The sequence below is a fragment of the Bufo gargarizans genome, chromosome 9, assembly GCF_014858855.1.
Source record: "Bufo gargarizans isolate SCDJY-AF-19 chromosome 9, ASM1485885v1, whole genome shotgun sequence".
In the NCBI taxonomy this organism is placed as follows: domain Eukaryota; kingdom Metazoa; phylum Chordata; class Amphibia; order Anura; family Bufonidae; genus Bufo; species Bufo gargarizans.
Genome location: NC_058088.1, coordinates 139,997,698 through 140,015,558, shown reverse-complemented (window position 1 = coordinate 140,015,558; position 17,861 = coordinate 139,997,698). Strand labels below are relative to the sequence as shown.

The window sequence follows — 17,861 nt, the reverse complement described above, 5'->3', positions numbered from 1 at the left end:
TTTAGGAACCGGGAGATGGAAAAAGATGCTTTAATCAGTTTAATCCCTGTTACGTTCACTAGTATTATTATTATTATAAGGCGTGTTAAGTAGTACTATTGCTATCAGTTTAATCCCTGTTACGTCCCCTATCAGGAATAGATTTTAGACAACCGCAAAGAGTTGTCAATAATTGACACACTCATGACAGAAATTTTCTGTCAGTCCCTTCGGGATCAGTCCCTCATTCATCTTAATAAAGGTGAAGTAATCTAGACTTTATTTACCTAGGCGACTTCTCTTCTCAGTGACAATACCTCCTGCTGCACTGAAGGTCCTTTCTGACAGGACACTTGAAGCGGGGCAGGCCAGAAGTTCTATCTCAAATTGGGATAGCTCAGGCCACAGGTCAAGCCTGCACACCCAGTAGTCAAGGGGTTCATTGCTCCTCAGAGTGTCGATATCTGCAGTTAAGGCGAGGTAGTCTGCTACCTGTCGGTTGAGTCGTTCTCTGAGGGTGGATCCCGCAGGGCTGTGGCGATGCGTAGGACTTAAAAAGCTCTGCATGTCCTCCATCAACAACACGTCTGTAAAGCGTCCTGTCCTTGCCGCCGTGGTCATGTTCGAAGGAGGATTACTTTCATCTCTTTCCCTGTTAGATTCCCGTTGTGCTGTGACATCACCCTTATACGCTGTGTAAATCATACGTTTTAATTTATTTTGGTACTGCTGCATCCTTTCCGACTTCCGGTAATTCGGTAACATTTCGGTAACAGGCACTTTCTGCTTATACCGGGGGTCTAGTAGCGTCGCCACCCAGTACAGATCGTTCTCCTTCAGCCGTTTTATACAAGGGTCCCTCAACAGGCACAACAGCATTAAAGACCCCATTTGCACAAGGTTGGATACCGAGCTCCTCATGTCCCGTTCCTCGTCCTCACTGATCTCACTGAAGTTCTGTTCTTCCCCCCAGCCACGTACAACACCATGGGTACCAGATAGGTGACAACGAGCACCCTAGGATGCCTGCGGTGGTTGGTCTTCCTCCTCCTCAAAGCCACATTCCTCCTCTGACTCCTCTTCCTCAGACTCCTCTTCCACCGTTGCCGCAGGTCCAGCAAGCGATGCTGATAAGGCTGATTCTGGTGGTGATGATGGTGACCACAACTCTTCCTCTTCACGCTCATCTACGGCCTGATCCAGCACTCTTCGCAGGGCACGCTCCAGGAAGAAAACAAATGGGAGGAGGTCGCTGATGGTGCCTTCAGTGCGACTGACTAGGTTTCTCACCTCCTCAAAAGGACGCATGAGCCTATAGGCATTGCGCATGAGCGTCCAGTAACGTGGCAAAAAAATTCCCAGCTCCGCAGAGGCTGTCCTAGCACCCCGGTCATACAAATACTCATTGATGGTTTTTTCTTGTTGGAGCAGGCGGTTAGGAGTGTTGAATTCCAACGTGTCGGGCTGTCGCAAATCAAGTGCCTCACTGGCATGTTTTGGCGCTGAATGTCTGAAAAGTGCGCCATGGCCGTGTAGGAACGCCTGAAATGGCCACACACCTTCCTGGCCTGCTTGAGGACGTCCTGTAAGCCTGGGTACTTATGCACAAAGCGTTGTACGATCAGATTACACACATGTGCCATGCACGGCACATGTGTCAACTTCCCCAAATTCAACACCACTTTGCAGATCTCAAGTTGGTGCAGAGTTAGCCACTGATCCACCTGTGTGTTCAGGGCGGACAGGAGTGCTGGTCCGGTGTGACTCTCTGCTTTAAGGCATGTCAACCCCAAGACGGCGTGACACTGTCGTATCCGGGATGTGGAATGGCCCCTGGGAAGCTGGGGGGGTACCGTTGATGTGGAGCAAGACGCAGCAGCAGAAGAGGAGTCAGCCGAGGAGGTTATGGAAGAGGATGGAGTAGGAGGAGTAGAGGAGGTGGCAGCAGGCCTGCCTGCAAGTCGTGGCGGTGTCACCAACTCCTCTGCAGAGCCACGCATTCCATGCTTGGCAGCCGTGAGCAGGTTTACCCAATGCGCAGTGTAGGTGATATACCTGCCCTGAGCGTGCTTTGCAGACCAGGTATCAGTGGCCAGATGGACCCTTGCCCCAACACTGTGTGCCAGACATGCCATGACTTCCTTTTGCACAATCGAGTACAGGTTGGGGATTGCCTCCTCTGCCTCTCCCCTCTGCCAATCCCTTTACTGGCTCCCCATTGCCCAGCAAATTCAGTTAAAAATGCTAACAAATACAAACAAGGCTGTCTACAACCTGTCCCCTCCCTACATCTCTGAGCTACTTTCCTGATACATCCCCACACGCATCTCCGATCCTCACAAGACCTCCTTCTTTCCTCTTATCACCTCTTCCCACAATCGCCTTCAAGATTTATTCCGTGCAGCCCCCAAACTCTGGAACTTTCTTCCCCAACACATCAGACTCTCACCTACAGTGGAATCCTTCAAAAGAAACCCAAAAACCCACCTCTTCAGACAAGCCTACAATCAGTGACCCTGCTGCCTCTATACCGCCATGACCAACTTTATCCTCTCCTACTGTGTCCTTCTGCCATACCATGTAGATTATACCCTCACGGGCAGGGCCCTCTCCTTCTGTACCAGTTTGTAACTCGTCGTGTTCATGCTTAGTGCAATTTTCTGTATTATATATGTATACTCCTTTTCATATGTACAGCACTATGGAATGAATGGTGCTTTAATAATTAATAATAATAATTTATGAAGCAGCTGTTCCACTTTTTATAGATAAAGTGGGTGAGGCGGAGTGCAACTTTTTTGTAATTAGAAATTCCTTTTAACAAAAAAAAGTAATTCTTTAGAAATCTAGCAGGTCACTATTTACGTTACACATTGCCTACTAGGAAACTGGGTGGGAAAGGGGATCCCAGTCCAAGGTTTGCTGTGGAGTAGGGCTGAGCGAACCAGTCTAGATTTATTTTGGGTATGGTTCACCAAATTTTAGAAAAAATTCAGTTCTGAACCGAATTGGTTCAGACCGAACAGAAGTTGCTTTAGTTGCCCTGAAAGATGGCATATAACCTCTGGCCTCCTTGGATAATTTTTAGAAAAACTTGGTATCTCTTTGTTTATTTTATAGATTTATTTCCCCTTCCCCCTCCCTAAGCTCCACCACGCAATAGTAAATGAAGTCTGAGTGACAGGTACAGCACATTTAACGGCATTAACATACAGCGCGTTTAACCCCTTCTCGACCGCAATCCGTCTATATACGTGATAGCTGCACATACCCCGTGCAGCTACCACGTGTATAGACGTCCGGCAGTTCTTTAATCCAAGCACTGCAAAGCGCTTGGATTAAAGCTTCTTCCCCTGCCCTGCTGCTGTCAGGGACAGCATACAGTCTAGTAATGCCGGCAAGGGACCACTCTGCAGTGGCAAGGGACCACTGTGCAGACTAACCAATCGGATTGCAGCAGTGTTAAAATGCCTTTTTTCAGGCTCTGATCTGCACTCTGCAGATCAGAGCCTAAAATCTGGTAATGTGTAATGAAGCCCCCCGATCTGTGCACCTCAAACACCCCCACCACTCTTGTAAGCCTTGCCTCCGATGCTTTCCCCATCCATGTATTGTATCCCTGATGTGGTCCCCCTATGCATGCATCAACCCCCAAATGTGCCCCCTCCTGCTGGCCATGCCCCCCCCCCTTTACAGCGCTGCACCCTATCTGTGCCTCCTGCCCTCGATGCGGTTCCCCTGCTTTATTTAATGTCAGCGGCTCCATTCCTGAGCCGCCGACATCAGCAGCGAGTGTCTTTCAACCATCGGGGCTGCCGCGTTGTGATGGCAGCGCCTGATGGTTGCGATGGCAACCGGACGCTTTGCAAAAGCGCCTGGTGTTGCCATCTACAGGACATTTGATAGTATTGTACTTTGCAATGCAAAAGCATTGCAAAGTATAGTACAGCCATCAGCCCCACTGGATCTTCAAGATCCAAGTGGGATTTGCTAAAAAAAAAGTTAAAATAATAAAATTTAAAATAAATAAATAAATAAAAATGTAATTAAAAAAATTGCCTTTTCCTATAAAAAATGAAAACGAAAAAAACACAAAAAACTACAAATATTAGGTATCACCGCGTCCGTAACAACAGTCTTTATAATTATATCACATGATCGACCCGTACGATAAACACCATAAAAATTCTTTTTTAACTGTGTCAAGAAGCCATTTTTGTCACCTTACACCACAAAAAGTGCAACACCCAGTGATCAAAAAGGCATATTTCCCACAAAATGGTACCAATAAAACAGTCACCTCATCCCGCAAAAAAATGAGCCCCTACATAAGAAAATCACTAAAAAAATAAAAAATCTATAGCTCTCAGAACACGGAGACACTAAAACATATATTTTTTTTTTTTTCAAATATGCCATTATTGTGTTAAAGTGAAATAAAAAAAAAGTGTACATATTAGGTATTGGCGCGTCCGTAACAACATGCTCGATAAAAATATCACATGACCGAACCCCTCAGGTGAACACCATTAAAAAAAAGGCCCAAAAAGCAATTTTTTTCACCTTACATCACAAAAAGTGCAACACCAAGCGATCAAAAAGGCATATGCCCCCAAAAATAGTACCAATAAATCTCGCACCTTATCCCCCAGTTTCCAAAATAGGGTCACTTTTTGGGAGTTACTACTGTAGGGCTTTAAATGGTACATGGAATCTAAAAACCAGTCCAGCAAAATCTGCCTTCCAAAAACCATACGGCGTTCCTTTCCTTCTGTGCCCTGCCGTGCACCCATACATCAGTTTACGACCACATGGGGGGTGTTTCTGTAAACCGCAGAATCAGGGTAATACGTATTGAGTTTTGTTTGGCTGTTAAAACTCAATATGTTAAAGAATAAAATGTTATAAAATGGAAAATCTGACAAAAAAAGGAAATTTAGAAATGTATTCTCCATTTTCCTTTAATTCTTGTGGAACACCTAAAGGGTTAACAAAGTTTGTAAAATCAGTTTTGGGTAACTTGAGGGGTGTAGTTTCTACAATGGGGTCGTTTATGGGGGTATCCACTATGTAAGCCTCACAAAGTGACTTCAGATCTGAACTGGTCCTTTAGGCCTCATGCACACGACAGTATTTTTTCACGGTCCGCAAAAACGGGGTCCGTAGGTCCGTGATCCGTGGCCATTTTTTCGTCCGTGGGTCTTCCTTGATTTTTGGAGGATCCACGGACATGAAAAAAAAGTCATTTTGGTGTCCGCCTGGCCGTGGGGAGCCAAACGGATCCGTCCTGAATTACAATGCAAGTCAATGGGGACGGATCCGTTTGACGTTGACACAATATGGTGCAATTGCAAACGGATCCGTCCCCATTGACTTTCAATGTAAAGTCAGGAGTCCCTTTACTTTCACACTTGCATTCATATAATGCAGACGGTGGCTCCGTTCAGAACGGATCCGTCTGCATTATATTGTTAAAACATTTCAGTGTGAAAGTAGCCTCAGACGGATCCGTCCAGACTTTACATTGAAAGAGGAGGGAGGGGGGGGCGCACACTGCTACTAATGTTAATGCAATAGAGGGAGGGAGGGGGGGCGCACACTGTGCCACCAATGCTATTATTACAATAGAGGGAGGGAGGGGGGGCGCACTGGCCACCAATGAAATTTAAACTGGGGAGGGAGGGGGGTCTGCCCCCTGCTGCCTGGCAGCCCGGATCTCTTACAGGGGGCTATGATAGCACAATTAACCCCTTCAGGTGCAGCACCTGAGGGGTTAATTGTACAGATCACGGCCCCCTGTAAGAGATCGGGTGCTGCCAGGCAGCAGGGGGCAGTCATGTACACAGTTCATTGTATATTCTAACTAGAAGCGTCCCCATCACCATTCTGTGTTAGAATATACTGTCTGATATGAGTTTTCACGAAGTGAAAACTCAGCTATGAAAAAGCTTTTATGCAGACGGATCTTCGGATCCGTCTGTATGAAAGTAACCTACGGCCACGGGTCACGGACACGGATGCCAATCTTGTGTGCATCCATGTTCTTTCACGGACCCATTGACTTGAATGGGTCCGTGAACCGTTGTCTGTCAAAAAAATAGGACAGGTCTTATTTTTTGGACGGACAGGATACACGGATCTCGGCTGCAAAACGGAGCATTTTCCAATTTTTCCACGGACCCATTGAAAGTCAATGGGTCCGCGAAAAAAAACGGAAAACGGCACAACGGCCACGGATGCACACAACGATCGTGTGCATGAAGCCTTAAAAGTGGGTTTTAGAAATTTTCTTAAAACATTTAAGAATTGCTTCTAAACTTCTAAGCCTTCTAACGTCCTAAAAAAAGAAAATTACATTTCCAAATGATGTCAACATAAAGTAGACATATGGGGAATGTTAAGTAATAAATGTTTTATGAGGAATCACTTTCTGTTTTGAAATCAGAGAAATTGAAATGTATAAAACTTTTTAGTAAATTTTGGATTTTTTCATAAATAAAGGTGAAATATATTGATTCAAATTTATGACTATCATGAAGTACAATGTGTCACAAGAAAACAATCTCAGAATGCCTTGCATAAATAAAACAGTTCCAAAGCTATTACCATATAAAGTGACGCATGTCAGATTTATAAAATTTGACCTGGACACTGGGGCATCAATGACCCTTGGTCATGAAAGAGTTAAAAAGACGCTGCGCAGATACATGTCTCATGCTTTTTACATATTCCAAAGCTTCTAAAAATTGTCTCTGATCGAGGGCAGAAGATGTTTAACCACCTCCGCTCCCCTAGCTTAAACCCCCTTTATGACCAGACCACTTTTTACAATTCTGCACTACACTACTTTCATGGTTCATTGCTCGGTCATGCAACTTACCACCCAAATGAATTTTACCTCCTTTTCTTCTCACTAATAGTTTTCATTTGGTGGGATTTCATTGATGCTGACATTTTTACTTTTTTTTATTAATCGAAATTTACCGATTTTTTTTGCAAAAAAATGACATCTTTTTACTTTCAGTTGTACAATTTTTCAAATATAACTACATTTCTATATTCAATAAGTGTATATTTATTGGTTTGCGAAAAAGTTATAGCATTTACAAACTATGGTACAAAATTGTGAATTTCCGCATTTTGAAGCAGCTCTGACTTTCTGAGCACCTGCCATGTTTCCTGAGGTTCTACAATGCCCAGACAGTAGAAACACCCCACAAATGACCCCATTTCGGAAAGTAGACACCCTAAGGTATTCGCTGATGGGCATAGTGAGTTCATAGACGTTTTTATTTTTTGTCACAAGTTAGCGGAAAATGATGATTTTTTTTTCTTACAAAGTCTCATTTATTGGTTTGCGAAAAAGTTATAGCATTTACAAACTATGGTACAAAAATGTGAATTTCCGCATTTTGAAGCAGCTCTGACTTTCTGAGCACCTGCCATGTTTCCTGAGGTTCTACAATGCCCAGACAGTAGAAACACCCCACAAATGACCCCATTTCGGAAAGTAGACACCCTAAGGTATTCGCTGATGGGCATAGTGAGTTCATAGACGTTTTTATTTTTTGTCACAAGTTAGCGGAAAATGATGATTTTTTTTTCTTACAAAGTCTCATATTCCACTAACTTGTGACAAAAATTAAAAACTTCCATGAACTCAATATGCCCATCACGAAATACCTTGGGGTGTCTTCTTTCCAAAATGGGGTCATTTGTGGGGTGTTTGTACTGCCCTGGCATTTGAGGGTCTCCGCAATCATTACATGTATGGCCAGCATTAGGAGTTTCTGCTATTCTCCTTATATTGAGCATACGGGTAATGAGATTTTTTTTTTTTCCGTTCAGCCTCTGGGCTGAAAGAAAAAATGAACGGCACAGATTTCTTCATTCGCATCGATCAATGTGGATGAAAAAATCTCTGGCCCAAAAAAAAAAAGGAGGGAAAAGGGGTCTGCCAGGACATAGGAGCTCCCCCCAACATCCAAACCCACTCAGCTCGTATGCCCTGGCAAACCCGATTTCTCCATTCACATCAATCGATGTGGATGAATAAATCATTGCCGGGATTTATTTTTATTTATTTTTTTATATACAAAGTGTTTACCAAAGCATATGAACATCGCCCCTCAGCTCATAAGCCTCTGCAAACATATCTTTTTTTACTGCAGAGGAGATATCTCGTCTTGCAGCGCCGCACACACTGAGTTTTGTGTAACCTGACAGCAGCGCAATGCTTCTGTCAGAATGCAAATCAGTGCTGCAGCTGGTTCATCAGTTGGTCCACCTAGAAGGTAAAAAAAAAAAAAAAACAGGCCGCAACGCAATTTATTTATTAACATTAACTTTATATAACATTTGAACAGAACATTAACTTTTATAAACTTTTTTGAACTTTCGGAAAAGAACATTAACTTACCGGTGATTTTTTATTTATTTTTTGCTTTTTTTACCTTTATAGGACAAACCTCTCCTTCCCCATGGGACAATGTGCAAAGCGCAAATTGCCCAAAGATGTGGCGAAGTACATTATGCACTTTGTCCCATGTGAAAGGAGAGGTTTGCAGCAGCTCTGTGTGAAAGGGCCCTAAGAGCCCTGTGTGCCTGTCCTGTGTGACGCAATCCCTATGCTAAATAGTGTACCTGTGTGTGGTACTTCCGGAAACACTCCCCTAAGCATAGGGCAGGGTGGGCAGGGCAGTCAGGACAAAAATAGCAGGTGTCACGCCTTATTCCACTCCTGCTACAGACAAGACATCTTTTTCAGGGTGGCGCTTGGGTTGAGGTACCAGCAACGACATTGGGGGAATGTCGCTCGTGTAGACGGCTCACTACACTGGTGGATGGGGCCACGGAACCTCGGGTTCTTGATGATCTCTTCCTGAAATTTGAGGAAGGATCCTGTTCTCCCAGCCTTACTGTAGAGAACAAAGCTATTGTACATAGCAAATTGAATTAAATATACAGACACCTTCTTATACCAGCGTCTGGTGCGGCGGGACACTAAATAAGGAGCCAACATCTGGTCATTGAAGTCCACCCCTCCCATGAGCAAATTATAGTCGTGGACCGAGAGGGGCTTTTCAATGACACTGGTTGCTCGTTCAATTTGTATTGTCGTGTTTGCGTGAATGGAGGAGAGCATGTAAACATCACGCTTGTCTCTCCATTTCACCGCAAGCAGTTCTTCGTTACACAAGGCAGCCCTCTCCCCCCTTGCAAGACTGGTGGTAACGAGCCGTTGGGGGAAGCCCGGTGACTAGGTCGCGCGGTACCACAGCAGCCAATCTGTTCAATAAACAAATTCCTGAAGAGGGGCACACGCAACATAAAGATGGTACCCCTTGCCAAATAAGGGTGACACCAAGTCCCAGACTGTCTTCCCACTGCTCCCCAGGTAGTCAGGGCAACCGACCGGCTCCAGGGTCTGATCTTTACCCTCATAGACATGAAATTTGTGGGTATAGCCTGTGGCCCTTTCACAGAGCTTATACAATTTGACCCCATACCGTACGCGCTTGCTTGGGATGTATTGTTTGAAGCCAAGGCGCCCGGTCAAATGCATAAGGGACTCGTCTACGCAGATGTTTTGCTCAGGGGTATACATATCTGCAAATTTGGTGTTGAAGGTGTCTATGAGGGGCTGAATTTTGTGGAGCCGGTCAAAAGCTGGGTGGCCTCTGGGACGAGAGGTGCTGTTGTCGCTAAAGTGCAGGAAACGCAGGATGGCCTCAAATTGTGCCCTGGACATGGCAGCAGAGAACATGGGCATGTGATGAATTGGGTTCGTGGACCAATATGACTGCAATTCATGCTTTTTGGTTAGACCCATGTTGAGGAGAAGGGCCAGAATTTTTTTTTAATTCGGAAACTTGGACGGGTTTCCACCGGAAAGGCTGGGCATAATAGCTTCCCGGGTTGGCGGCTATAAATTGAGAGGCATACCGATTTGTTTCTGCCCCGACTATGTCCAAGAGCTCCGCAGTCAAGAACAGCTAAAAAATTCCCAGGGCCGACCCGATCTGAGCTGTCTCAACCCGAACTCCAGACTGGGCGGTGAAAGGGGGAACTAATGGTGCGGCTGAAGTTGGGGACTGCCAATCAGGGTTTGCCAGCACCTCAGGGACTCTACGGGCCTGTCTGTGCGGTGGCTGTGACGGGGCAACTACTGCACGTGCCACTGTACCAGCTTCAACTGCCCTTCTGGTGCTTGTCACTTCACCATGTTGTACGGCAGTGCTGGTACTAGGTCCAGGGTGGGCTGCGCTGCTGGTGTATGCCTCACCACGTAATCCAACAGCGCCAGCCCCACTCTGCCGCCCTTGAAGCGGATCCTGCGCAACCTGTGGTGTAGCAACACGGGGCCGGGTACGTCTGGTGGTATCAGGGACCTCAACCTCCTCATCCAAACTTTGGATCAGATTGCCACTGCTTTCTACAGGTTCATATTCTGACCTGCTGGATTCGTCAGATGAGGGTTCCCATTCCCCATCCGACTGGGTCAGAAGCCTGTAGGCCTCTTCAGAGGAATACCCCTTGTTTGCCATTTGGTCAACTAAATTTAGGGGGTATTCCCTGAGACTACCCAAGAAAAAAAGCAAGCCTGTCTTACAAATGGGAGGCTAGCGAAGTACCGGAAGCCGCTGCGATTGATAAAAAATATCAAAACTGATTTTTTTTTTATCGCCGCAGCGCTTGTGAAGTGATTGTGCAGTGATAACAAAATAAAAATAAATTGTCACTGCGGCGGGGCGGGCTTGGGTGAACGCACGTGTGGGCGACCGATCAGGCCTGATCGGGCAAACACTGCTTTTTGGGTGGAGGGCGAATTAAGGTGACACTAATACTATTATAGATCTGACAGTGATCAGTTTTGATCACTTACAGATACTATAAAAGTACAAATGCTGATTTGCGATACGCTAATCAGGGAATCAGTGGTGCGGTGGGATGGGCGCTAAACGATCGCTAACTACCTAACCAAGGGGTCTAAACTATCCTAAAATCTAACAGTCAATACCAGTAAGAAAAAAAAAAAGTTACAGTTTACACTGATCACTTTTTTCCCTCCTGAAGGCCTTCCCTCCTTCGCCCCTGTTCTCCCACCTTCAACCTCCCCCTCAGAAGAAAAGGAAGAGGTCTCCTCCAAGGTGAGAAACCGGTTAGAGAGCTCCAGAGAGGAGTCTGTTAGGACCATCTTTGCTCTTCACCAACCCCTGAACTTTGCTGTCTTTGCCAGCTCCCGCCTCAGCTGAAGGGACCTCCCGGCCCACTCCTGCGTTACTCCTACGGATCAAAACAGTCACTCTCTTGACCTCACTCTGACGGGTTATTGCTTTCGCAAGGAAACCACGCCAGTCCCACGTGTTCTTTGCCAGCTCATACCCGGACCAGAAGAGCTCTAGCCCCTCCGGCCGGACAAAGCTGACATCGAACTCCTTGGAGCCATACAGATGGATCAAGGCAAAGATGTCAGTCACCTTAAAACCCATCCCATCACCTTAAAACCACCCATCACCTTAAAACCCATCACCTTAAAACCACCCTCTTTCTTGTAGTGCAAGCTTAATCGCTACTCCACTTGAGACAGACCACATTCCACCTGACTCCAGGGCCGATTGTAGGTGATGACCAGGCGGTCTCGCCACCATTCTGCTCTCAGAAAGCCCTCACGCCATGTCTGTTAAACCAGAACTACAGCTCAACCTTCTTTCCCTCTACAGTGATGGAGCGCTCCCCCTTTTTGAGGGCCTCCAGCAGTCGCCGCTGCAAGTCACCATCACCACACTGTGAGCGCTTCGGAGGCGGGAGGGGCAGCCAAGCCGCCCCCCCCTCCCCCACACTACTTAAGAGGAGCTGCCCCAGACCCCCCGCTCTCACCCTTCCTTCAGGTTCCGGAGCAACACCCACAACATTAATAACATTATTTACATTATTTACATTTGTCTGGCCACCCTCACTACACCCCCCCCCCCCAGACACGCAGCTGGGCCAATAGGGACAGTGAGAAAACCGGCCTTGACCTCCACAGCCTTTTTGGCCGCCTCATTGACTTCATTGGCCTTTGTGTTACATTCCACATTTGCACTTACAGGACGGGCTTGGTGGATTTGTGCCTCTGCCACTATCCCCTCCACCCCCCCCCTTCTGCAGAGGAGGACGAGGCAGAGTCTACAGCCCTCTTGAACTTATACTTCATTGCTAGCTTGGCCAGCTTAGCTGCCTTAACATTCTTATTTTCTTTACTAGTGAGGCTCTTACTGTTATCTTCAGCACTGACAGTGCCTCTTTTCTGCCCGGCAATTATACTAGCCTGGATTGCTGGGGAACCACTGCTCCCAGCACTGAATGCGCCGCACATAACGCCACCGGCCCCGACCCCGCCCACAAGACTGGAGGGGACAGCAGAGGCAGACATGATACTTTCAGAGGAGCGGGCACACCGGCGGCAACCATAGCCCACCGCCGCAGGTCCACCACACACCTTTCCAGTGTGACCGGGACCGCGGCGATGGGAGTGGCCATCCGTGCTGCCGATCCACTCCCCCTCCTCTCCACCCTCGCAACCTTCGTGTCAGGCCGCCCTCGCTACTGCAAGCCAGGATGGCCATCTTTTCCTTAGCACTACTCTCCCACGCTCTGGTTCCACTACAGAAACCGGGCTAGGGAGAGATCATGTGGGCTGCCCCCTGAACCGATTTTGCAGCCGCTCCAGAGGGCAACGGGTGAGTTACATATACCAATTTCTCCTTTTTCAGCTTCTGTTTCTTCTTCTTTTCTTTCTTTTTTTTTCCCTTTTCCTTGCTTGACCATCCTCCAGCAACTCATCTCCAAATGCAAGACCTTCCACATGGGCCCAGGGGACTCCAGGTACCTTATCTGCTCCATTAGCTGTCCTCCCACCCCACTACTCTCACTGTCTTTTCCATCCTCCTTGTCCGAGCTTGTGGGGGGGGGGGGGCGTACCTGCTCAGGTCGCACACTGGAGTCTACAGACCCCACAGTCTGCCCCCCCAGACCCACTATTGACTCTTCCTCCTCTTCTGAGGAACCTACTTCTTTTCCCTCCATTCCTTCCTCCATTCCTTGGAACCTTTCTTAATTTTTAAGCTTTTCCTCAAAAGGGCCACCATTTTTTAAAATATCTGCCCTCCTTACTTCCAACTCGCTCACTTCTTTCTTAAGCTCCTTGATCCTTGCCGATATCTCCGGCCTTTTGGTTTTAGAGGCCCGGTCAGCCTTTTTCCTTTCCACCTTGAGCTCATCTCTAAGCTTTTTTAGGGCTTTCCGAGGCTCTTCATACTCCTGGAGGTAGGCCGCTATACGGGAGCTATACACACTCAATAACTCCTTGGGCTTCATCCTGCCCTAGTCCGCATCCACCGAACCTGACCCACCTCCAGGAGCACCCCGCATACCTTCCGGAGGGCTACTGTCCACCTTCCTGGACTTGCCAGCGATGTTCCCAGCTTTGCCCCTAGGGGCCACAGGGGCCACTTCAACATGACCCCTGCTTGATTTTCTGACCCCTGGGACGGATGATGGAGCAGAGGTCGGTTGTTCGCCTCCCCTCCCTGCCTCCCCTACCTCCCACTGGCCTACCCAGGAAAGCTGTATCCTGGGACTTTGCTGAACGCATTGCCCAGGACCACACCAGCTCCCTAGGGAGAGGTAGGGCCTGGGCTGGGGGAAAGGTGTTACTATCCCCCACAAGCCTGGATCTCCTCCTGGGAAACAGATGACAGGAAACTCCCCGGAGAAGCCTCTGAATATGGTGGTTACTGTGAAAGTCACTGTTAAAGGGGTGGTCACTGTGAAAGTCACTGTTAAAGGGGTGGTCACTGTGAAAGTCACTGTTAAAGGGGTGGTCACTGTGAAAGTCACTGTTAAAGGGGCGGTCACTGTAAAAGTCACCGTTAAAGGGCGTTTACTATGAAAGTCACTGTTAAAGGGGCGGCCACTATTAAAGGAGCTGTCACTGTGAAAGTCACTGTTAAAGGGGCAGTCACTGTAAATGTCACTGTTAAAGGGGCGGCCACTGTTAAAGGTACAGTTACTGTGAAAGTCACTGTTAACTCCTTATGGACACAGCCTTATTTCACCTTAAGGACCAGGCCATTTTTTGCAAATCTGACCAATGTCACTTTGAGTGGTGATAACTTTAAAACGCTTTGACTTATCCAGGCCATTCTGTTTTTTCGTCAAATATTGCACTTCATGACACTGGTAAAATTGAGTAAAAAAAAAATCATTTTTATTTATAAAAAAAATACCAAATTTGCCCAAAAAATTTAAAAATTTCCAAGTTTCAATTTCTATACTTCTAAATTAGTTAGTAATACCTACAAAATGTTTTATTACTTTACATTCTCCATATGTCTACTTCATGTTAGGATCATTTTAGGAATTGCATTTTATTTTTGGGGGACGTTACAAGGATTAGAAATTTTGAAGTAAATCTTGAAATTTTTCAGAAATTTTCAGAAAACAACTTTATAAGGACCAGTTCAGGTCTGAAGTCACTTTGTGAGGCTTACATAATAGAAACCACCCAAAAATGACCCCATTTTAGAAACTACACCCCTCAAGGTATTCAAAACTGATTTTATAAATAATTTTACATTTTAATATTTTTTTTCCAGTTACAAAGCAAGGGTTAACAGACAAACAAAACTCAATATTTATGGCGCTGATTCTGTAGTTTACAGAAACACCCCATATGTGGTTGTAAACTGCTGTACGGGCACACGGCAGGGTGCAAAAGGAAAGGAATGCCATACGGTTTTTGGAATTCAGATTTTGCTGGACTGTTTTTTTTTTTTACACCATTTGAAGCCCCCCTGATGCACCCCTAGAGTAGAAACTCCATAAAAGTGACTTCATCTAAAAAACTTCACCCCCTCAAGGTATTCAAAACAGATTTTACAAACGTCGTTAACCCTTTAGGTGTTCCACAAGAGTAGAGTTGAGTGAACACCTGGATGTTCGGGTTTGAGAAGTTCGGCCGAACTTCCCAGAAATGTTCGGGTTCAGGATCCGAACCCGACCCGAACTTCGTCCCGAACCCGAACCCGAACCCTATTGAAGTCAATGGGGACCCGAACTTTTCGGCACTAAAAAGGCTGTAAAACAGCCCGGAAAGGGCTAGAGGGCTGCAAAAGTCAGCAAAATGTAGTTAAATCCCCTGCAAACAAATGTGGATAGGGAAATGAATAAAAATAAAAATAAAATAAATAAAAATTAACCAATATCAATTGGAGAGAGGTCCCATAGCAGAGAATCAGGCTTCATGTCACCCACCACTGGAACAGGCCACTGTCAGATATTTAGACCCCGGCACCCAGACAGAGGAGAGAGGTCCCATAACAGAGATTCAGGATTCATGTCAGCAGAGAATCAGTCTTCATGTCATAGCAGAGAATCAGGCTTCACGTCAGCCCAAACTGGAACAGTCCATTGTCATATATTTAGGCCCCGGCACCCAGACAGAGGAAAGAGGTCCCATAACAGAGATTCAGGCTTCATGTCAGCAGAGAATCAGTCTTCATGTCATAGCAGAGAATCAGGATTCACGTCAGCCAAAACTGGAACAGTCCATTGTCATATATTTAGGCCCCGGCACCCAGACAGAGGAGAGAAGTCCCATAACAGAGATTCAGGCTTCATGTCAGCAGAGAATCAGTCTTCATGTCATAGCAGAGAATCAGGCTTCACGTCAGCCAAAACTGGAACAGTCCATTGTCAGATATTTAGGCCCCAGCACCCAGACAGAAGAGAGAAGTCCCATAGCAGAGATTCAAGCTTCATGTCATAGCAGAGAATCATGCTTCACGTCATCCAACACTGGAACAGGCCACTGTCAGATATTTTTAGGCCCCGGCACCCAGACAGAGGAGAGGTTCATTTAACTTTACGTTGCCCCGCAATATAATGGTAAAATGAAAATAAAAATAGGATTGAATGAGGAAGTGCCCTGGAGTACAATAATATATGGTTAAGGGGAGGTAGTTAATGTCTAATCTGCACAAGGGATGGACAGGTCCAGTGAGATCCATGCTTGGTTCATTTTTATGAACGTCAGCTTGTCCACATTGGCTGTAGACAGGTGGCTGCGTTTGTCTGTAATGACGCCCCCTGCTGTGCTGAATACACGTTCAGACAAAACGCTGGCCGCCGGGCAGGCCAGCACCTTCAAGGCATAAAAGGCTAGCTCTGGCCACGTGGACAATTTGGAGACCCAGAAGTTGAATGGGGCCGAACCATCAGTCAGTACATGGAGCAGGCCCGTCGCTAACCGACAGGCAAAATAAGCAATTGCTTGGGGCCCCGAGTTGGTTGGGCCCCGAGCTGGCCCGGGGCCAAGCAGAGCCGGTGCTTGTTTTGCTTCCTTTAAGGCTGAGTAACTCAGAAGATCCGATGGTATATCATTTCTAACCCCCAGGCGTTCCCATGGTGACGGGGACGCTTGCCCGCGGGTTAGAATATACCATCGCATCTGAGTTTTACGAGCTCAGTGAGATCGTAAAAACTCAAATCCGATGGTATATTCTAACTCCCAGGCGTTCCTATGGTGACGGGGACGCTTGCCTGGGGGCTAGAATATACAGGGCCACGCCGCTCACAGCAGTATATTTATAAACTAATCAGTAACAACTTTAACTTTAATCATTGTTCATTGCTGAGCTCTTTACTTGGATTATTTGGATATCTTACTTTGTCTTAGCTCCGGTAGCTCCGGTAATAGCAGGCAGTGCGGGGGGTGGCGCTCACTCACTGACCGACGTCACGCACCTGCTCCTCCCACTAGGCGGCGCAGGCGCATGATGTCAGTGAGTGAGCGCCGCCTGCACTGCCTGCTGTTACCGGAGCTAAGACAAAGTAAGATATCCAAATAATCAAAGTAAAGAGCTCAGCAATGAGCAATGATTAAAGTTAAAGTAGTTACTGATTAGTTTATAAATATACTGCTGTGAGCGTCGAGGAGGGGGATCTGTGGATGGCACTGTAGGGAGATCTGTGGATGGCAGTGCACAGTAGCGTGTGTGTGAAGTTATTGAGAATGACCCTATCTGCACCTTGAATCTTATATACCCTTTTAATGAATAGATTTAAAGTAGCCCTGATACAGCAGAAACCACTAATTTAGGAAATTGCTAAGTTGGGAATTGTATTTCAACCCTGAACAAAAATATATCCTTTGCCAGACAGCAGACAGTATTACAATTGGCTGGCCACAGCTGAAACACCAGATTTAGGGTACTGCTATTTTGGCAATTGTATTTCTCCCCTCAATAAAATAGCAAGCACAGCCAAGCCCCTGATGTAGGATATAGCCAAAAAATAACCACACTATTGATGGTTAAATGCACTTGGTGACAGCTTCAACCTGATGTAGGATATAGCCAAAAAATAACCACACTATTGAGGGTTAAATGCACTTGGTGACAGCTTGACCCTGATGTGGGATATAGCCAAAAAACAACCACACTATTGAGGGTTAAATGCACTTGGTGACAGCTTGACCCTGATGTAGGATATAGCCAAAAAACAACCACACTATTGAGGGTTAAATGCACTTGGTGACAGGCTCAGCTTGCCCCTGATGTAGTATATGGCCAAAAAGTAACCACACTATTGATGGTTAAATGCACTTGGTGTGACAGCTTGACCCTGATGTAGGATATAGCCCAAAAAAAAACACACTATTGATGGTTAAAAGTACTTGGTGGCAGCTTGTGCTGGCGCACCACAAGACACAAAATGGCCGCCGATCACCCCAGAAAAAAGTGAATGAAAAACGCTCTGGGCAGCCTAAAAACAGTGAGCAATTGAATAGCAGCAGTTCAATGATCCACAGCTGCAGATCGATCACTGAATGAAGT

The 17,861-nt window shown here is 46.3% G+C and overlaps 1 protein-coding gene across 4 annotated transcripts in view; it reads left to right on the top strand.

The window, feature by feature from the left end:
* NHSL2 (NHS like 2) overlaps window positions 1-17,861 on the top strand; it is a 637,228-nt gene that overhangs the window by 357,875 nt on the left and 261,492 nt on the right. The window lies entirely within an intron of this gene.